Here is a 7,422-nt window from a genome sequence, read left to right on the forward strand (position 1 = left end):
TTTATTCTACTAGTTGGTGTCCTTTGGTTGGGAAATTGAGACCATTTACTTTGAAAGTTACTACTGACAGGTACTAACCTATTCCTGTCATTTCTTTATTTTTCTATTGCTGACTCTGTTTTGTCCTTCTGCTTAATCTCCCATCTCAACTTTTATATTAATTCTATTAGACATTTTGTCATTGTTAACTTTGTGACCTCTTTCTGGGGAAACTGTTTGGAGGGCAAGTTTCAAGATCATGAATTTCTTCAGTTTTTCTTTGTCTTGAATGTGTCTCATTTCTCCACCAACTTTGAACTAACATTTTGCAGGATATGCCACTTGAGTTGGAAGTCATTTCCTTTTAGGGTTTGAAATACTTCACTCCAAGCTCTATTGGCCCTTAAAGTTTATGTTGAGAAGATCTCAGTCCTTCTAATGGGTTTTCACTTATAAATGATTTGGAGCTTTCTCCAAGTGTTTTTAAGATTCTATGGTATTGGACTTCTGGCATTTTGACCCTAGAGTGTCATGGAGAGGTTCTTTTCTGATGTGTCTATTTTGGATCCTATGTGTCTCCATCTGTATTTTAAATTATTTTGCCCTATTTCTAATATTTTCCATCATAATTTCAGTAAGTAGGTGTTTATGTCATGTGTGCTGTCCTCTGATTTTTCACTAGTTTTAACTAACCTTAGTCATCTTTGGATTGTCGAGGGCAGTGACTATGAACCAGTTAGGGAAGAGTACCCAAACTGCATTCCAAACCCTCCGCTTCATCACAAAGCACCAGTGCTGCAACTAAACCTGAATATTGATGTTTTGGTTTAGAAAAAAAAACTAACAACTCATACATCAATATATTTTGTCTTAAAAGAAAAGCAAACAACACATGTGTCATAGATTTGCTACGACTGGTCTAGGAGCTGTTGGATCCACTTTTCATATTGTCTTTTTAAAAAGATATAGCTCATTAATCGGTCACCACCAACAGCTCTGTCTTATAGTTCTGACACTATGTCCTTACAATGGTCACTTTTGCTGCCCATACTTTATTTGATAGACATTTTAATCTCTTGAATTTCAATTTGAAGTCCTTTTATGGACTCTAATTTTTTTTTTATGCTGGGCATGCATGTTTTGTATCATTTTATTTGCTTTTCATTTTAAGTTTTCTCTCTGTGTGTGTGTGTGTGTGTGTGTGTGTATGTGTATGTGTGTGTGTTTGTACTGAGGCATATGGGTTGATTATAGTGGAAAGCTGTGTATCTAGGATGGAAACCTTGTTAGTTGATGTCTACTTCTCAATGTTGTCCTCTAGGCATGCCTGACTACTGGTCCTAACCCCATCCAAGGATCCTGCTATTTATCTTTACTTGAGATGGGAAGTGCAGCTTAATTGTCCCAGTACCCAGTTTTCAAAGAATGGTCCACATTATTGTTAATGAACCCAGGGCTATCCAAATATTGGTATCCCAAGGAAACCAGTTTATAGCAGTAGTGATGTCATCTTAGCTGTAGCAATAAAATCAGTATTAATTTAGAGTGTCAAATACAAACTGAGTATAGATAAACTCTAAAGATCAATAGCATACCACCTTTGTTTATAGAAAAGAGATCTACAATTACAGTATGAACACAAAGGCACAGCATATATTAAATTACCATTGAGTTATAGTAGATATCAGCTATGTGTGACAACTCTACTTCTTGTTATGGCTTGTGTCTAGGTGTTCCTCCAAAGCCTTCCATGGTCAGAGGTACAGCTATTCAGGAGTAGCTGGATTTAGGGTGTGTGAAGTGGGGACTGAGTATGTGATGCTGGAGTCAGGAGTGTATTACCAGTGGATTAGTCCACCAATTAGTTTGGCATAGTTCTGGGTTAGATAAAGGGAAGGTCCACCTTGGGTGTGAGTGCCGCCTACCCGAAGGGCCTGTAGCCTGGTTGTCATTTGCTACCTCGCTGCTTTGCTACCTTCTGTCTGCACGGCCACACCATGGACTGTTTCCTCTCCATTGTGCCCTCTGCCGTGCTTTCCTACCTGGGAACCAGTAGCCAAAATAAACCATTCCACGTTTAACTTTGGGCATTATGTATTTTGTCTCAGCAATGATAAAAGCCCTACAGTGCTATTGTTAGCAGAGATAATTCTGGCTGGGGAGATAACTCGGCAGCATAAATGCCTGCCTGGCAAGCACAAGGTCCTGAGTTCAGTCCCCAGTACCGCATGCTGTGCGGGCCCTGGAACACTGGGAACACCATGCTGGCCACTGAAAATGGGCATGTGGCGCACGCCCGTAATCCCAGTGCTGGGGATGCCGAAACAGAAGGATCACTACAAATCTGGACTGCGTAGTAAGACCCTCTACCAAAGAAATAAATTTTTAAAAATAGCACTGTATTCTACTCCAATAAAGGCTACTCTCTATCTATAGATTCATAAGGCTTAGTAATTCTATTAGTACAGGTGGAGGGTGTGGGGAACCAGAGAATAAAAAATGCAAAATTGAAAAAAAAAAAAACAATTGATGGGATTTGAGAAGGAGAGAAAAGTAATATGGGGAATCCAATTAAGGAAAAAGGAAAATAATTGTGATACAGAGCAGTTGCAGAAAGAATGAAGAAAAAGGATAAAAAGCAAAACCAGATCAGACTCACATATGTAAACATCGTATTGTCTCCTAGTGTAAGAAACTGAAAGAGTAAATAAAATCCAAAGACACATCAGATCCTGTGAAAGGGAAACAAACTATTTCACAGGAAAGAGCAACTGGGATGAGGGAAAAGAGAAAAGAAGGAAAGGGGAAAATATGTATATATATATACACACACAAGACAGCTAAGATAATTGTACTACTAAAGTCTATTGGTTTACTGAAACAAACAGTTAATAATCTTTTGATCAATTTTGCATGCCTATATCTGGTAATCTGAGCAATTACTTTGAAGATAGCAATACGCAATGCAACAACCATTGTCAATTTCCTATCATGTTGCTTTGAAATTCTGTATCATTTTTGTTTAAAAAATTTTATTCCAATAATGATAATCATAATAATAATGCAAAAACAGTAGATAAAAGAAAGATAAACATGGAAGATAGAGTGAAAGGGAAGACATTAAAAGGAGAGAAAAGAAACTGAATGAAGAGAAAAGCCTGAACTTCCCCCACAAAGAAACTCAATGAAGGAAAGATAAAAATAGTAAAAAATAGAAAAACCAAAATAAGATCGAGTCAAAGAAAGCATTCTTGTGCTACTGAATGATTGAGTTCAAGTTGCACAGCATGGGAGCCGTCTAGTACCAACTTGCTGTCCAGCAATAGAGCCTGTGGGTTTTGGCAGTGCCTGCCTGCAGCCAGGGTCTCTCTGTTCATTTCCTTGACAGCGATGCCTGTCCAAACCAAGCTGTGCCTCACTCTCCTTCATAGACTGGGAGCTCGGTGAGTCCTCTGGCATCAGCTAGATGCAGACAGTAGAGTGAGGAACCCGGTGCTTGGCTGGACTGAATGCCCTCAGTCATGGCTTGTGGTTGCTCTCTTCTTCCCTTGTCATTCATTGTTCTTGTTTGGGATCAGGTTGTTTATTCCTTGCTTCCTCTGCCCTGTATGCTGCCCTGGGGGATGGGTGCCTCTCAACAGTGGGATTCTGCGTGCTCCCCTGGGCTGGGGTACTGCTCTCTGGTTAGAGTTTTCTGGCTTCTTTGGGAAGGGTTGGGGAGGGCCATTCCTCCTCTTGCTCCTTGGTCTGCTTGCTCTTTATAATTTTTTAATTTAAACATTCATTTAAGTACTTGTTAAAATTTAAACCATATTTTTTATTCATACCTCATATGTAACACAAGTTATATAGGCCTCACCCCCATTTTCATTTCCCTTGAAGCTTTAATATTTAAGCATAACTCAGCTCCAAACCTGCTTAAGAACAGGAATTACTGAATGTCCCTGTCTTACCAGAATATTTAGGGGGTTACTCGGTGTCAAGGATTCACTTTGGAAATGATTACATGGCTATATTTCCCCTCAGAATTAACAATTTTATGAAGGATTCCATTAGGTGGCTATTACCTCTATTGGTAATGAATACTTATAATATTTTTTTCTTTCTTTTTTAATATATTTGGTCATTATAGGGTCTCACTAAACAGTTTGGATTAATAGTGATCCTCCTGTTTTCAGCCTCTCCAGCATTGGGATTACAGGTATATACCATTCTGCACAGACCCTGGCCTGCTCAGCTTGCACTGGGGGTGAGGCTGGCTTGGCGTGTGGTGTCAGGGATTGAACCTTGGTCCCTGGGCTGCCTAAGCTTGCCTAAGCAAGAGCTTTAGTCTGCTGAGCTATCTCGCTGGCCCCAATACTTATAATATTTAAAATTGTTAAGATAAGAATGTAATTGCTTTCATAAATTTTGTCACCAGTGAGAAAAAAATATCTGAGATCTTGCCTGGGATTCACAGGTTGGTCTTGGTATTTTGTTGTTACTGCTGCTGTTTTTAAACATGAACAAAATCACAGAATACCAACATCAAACATTGTTTGTCAATGACTATGATGGATCAAGACTGAAAAGAGAAAAAACTACTCCAAGTTGGCATGGAGCACATACCTGTAATCCCAGCATCACAGGGGCAAAGAAACAACGACCGCAGTTTGAAACCAATCTGGGCAAATTAGTGACTTAGGAAGATCCTGTCTCAAAAAATTAAAAAATGCACAAATAGTTTAAAAAGTGCTGGAGATGTGGTTTATGACTGAAAACAGAAAAGAGCAAGCACATGTTTTGCTACCTTCGATAACATGCATAATTGCTTTTTATTTTCCAATTTTAGTTAAGACTTATTTCATTCCTCTTGACTTAAAGACAAGTCACAAATTCATGATAGTTTTAAAAGCATTTTCTAAGCTATTACCAAAATAATCATGCATATAACTTAAAATAGGACAAAATGTAATAAGGAAGTTTAATTTGATAATTATTTCACTTATTTTTCAGTTTATGAGTACTAACAATCAATCCCTGGCCCCTTGTCCTCTAGTGTTTCTCTATCAAAGGCAACCACTCACATTGCTTTTAGGTAATTAGCTTACATATCCATTTTTCTTTTTTTAATTTTCCATTATGGAAGGTGAATATTTGTTTCCTCTACTTCCTACTGCATACCCAACCCTGTCCATTTTCTCACATTATAATTATACAGAAAATATAATGACTATGGGTATGGACAGTATCACTATATAAACCCTGTCCATTAATGAGCTATTAAATGAACTATATTCATTTTGCATTTTCTGCATTTTGAAATTTATTCTGATGTTAGTAAGCATGCTATTGTTTCACAATTCTCTTAGCATTCAGTACATTTGCTACAAATTCACTTGGCAACTCTTTGAACTCTGTCAAGTTTCTCAATCTCCTCTCAAGATAATCAAATATATCAGGTTTCCTCCTGAAAAAGTTTGATTTGAAGCTTTCCGACGTGGTCCAGGACTTGGTGCTTTTTCACTCTGTCTGGTGCATCCCTTGTCCTGGGATCTTTTCATTCCTGACCCTGAGGAATTCCTTTGTCTCATCTGCATCCTAAAGACTTCCTCTTCCTCTTCCTGCATCTTCTCTGTCCTGCATCTCTTGCTTTCTCCAAACTGATCTTCTCCCTGACTTGTATTGTTGCAGAAGATCAGTGAGGAACCACTCACAGGAAGCTGAGAATATTGGAACAAACAAAACTTGTATTCTTCTGGTGGATGACAATTTTACGTGGAGTCTGGAGGTGTTGACACGGAGTCTTTGCTTTCCAGGGTCTTTATGCCTTAACCATTTCCATAGTAACCACATTACTTAATTATTGAGAACTTTACAAGAATGCCACGTAGTGGTCACAAGTTTACACTTCCCAGAAGTTTGTTAATCAGGCAGGATACAGTTAATGGTTCGCTTACCCCACAGTTTGTTCTGTTTGATCCTTGGGTGAATGCTCTGTTATCTGTTTTTGTGTGTTCTGATTAACTAACACGAAGGGGGTGTGAGAGTGAGCTTATCTAAAGTTTAAGTGACTTATAAAGTGGAATTCTAACAAAATGGAGTCTCTCTTGTCACGTCAGTGTGCATTTGTGTTTGTGTGTGTGTGTCCAATAGTAGTACTTGTAGTAGCTTTCTAAGAAAATGCACGTAAGGTGAACATTTGGAATCCTGCATGTTTTTAAATGCCTTTATTCTAATATCTGCCTCAATTAACTTTTTCCTCATTGCTGGGACAGAATACCCAGCACCAAAAATTAGGGGAAGAAAGGTTTATTTAGCTCAAAGTTAGTGGAGGTTTCAGTCCATACTTGGCTGGCTCTAAGGCAAAATGGGACATGGCAGAGAGCAGCACTTCGTGGTAGTGGAAAACAGAAAAGAGCAAAGGGAGGGGCAGCAATTGTGGGAGCTAGCAGGCCTCTCTTCTTACATTTGTATGCAGATTATCTACCCTGGAGTGGGTGTAGCAATCACATCCATAATCCCAGCATTAGATCAAGAATTAATCACTAAGTCTAGAAGCAACCCCATGACAGCATGAGACTTTGGGGGGCAACTAGATATAAACCATACCAAATATCATACTTGAATATTTCTCTACTGTAACATTTTGAAATTGAAAATGTTTTCTTCGTATTTTCCAAGGTGTTGCTCCAGTGTCTGCTAGTTTTCAGAGTTAGCAATTCTGAAATTATTCTGATTTATGATCCTTTATATTTTACTTTTTTTCCCCTGAATACTCATACAGTCTTTAGTTTCCACAGTGATGAAATCAACTTGTTTTCATAGGAACAAAGTACATTAGTAATACAGAAATAGCACCCCACCATATGAGAATGAAATAGCATTATTGGTGAGTGAGACGACCAGGGCCGCTGGATCCTGAATAGACCCAGAGCCCAGGCCCGGCATGTGAGTGAGCAAACCCAGGGCCTGCGGATCTTCATTGGACCCAGAGTGCAGGCCCAGTGAGGCAGCCTTCAGCAGAACTCCCTGCAAAGAGACTAGAGGCAAGCCCCACCCAGCTGATTCAGGAGCAGAACTTCTTGCCAGAGAGACACAAAGGGTTCAGCTCTAATGGCTGCAGCAGAAAGAAGTGGAGCACAGCAACCAGATCCAAACAACACCCACCTGGAGGAATCTGAACTTTGTAGATCTGGACCTGGTGCTAAGGTAATAACTCTATCTGAGCTCTACACCAAAGGTCAGAAGACAGTGGTATACAAAATGACAAAGAGAAGGAACAAAATGCACTCTCAGGCCCCGAGTCCACCCAGTACAAATGCAGAAGACACTAACACTGAGGAAACTGGAAATCACATGCCAGATATCTCTGAAATAATAATGTTGGAAGTAAAAAAACAACTGCAGAAAGGTATAGAAGAAATCAGATCAGAAATAATTTCAGAACTAAAAAATGTAGTG

The sequence above is a fragment of the Octodon degus genome, unplaced genomic scaffold (assembly GCF_000260255.1).
Source record: "Octodon degus isolate 3935 unplaced genomic scaffold, OctDeg1.0 scaffold00043, whole genome shotgun sequence".
Classification (NCBI taxonomy): Eukaryota; Metazoa; Chordata; class Mammalia; order Rodentia; family Octodontidae; genus Octodon; species Octodon degus.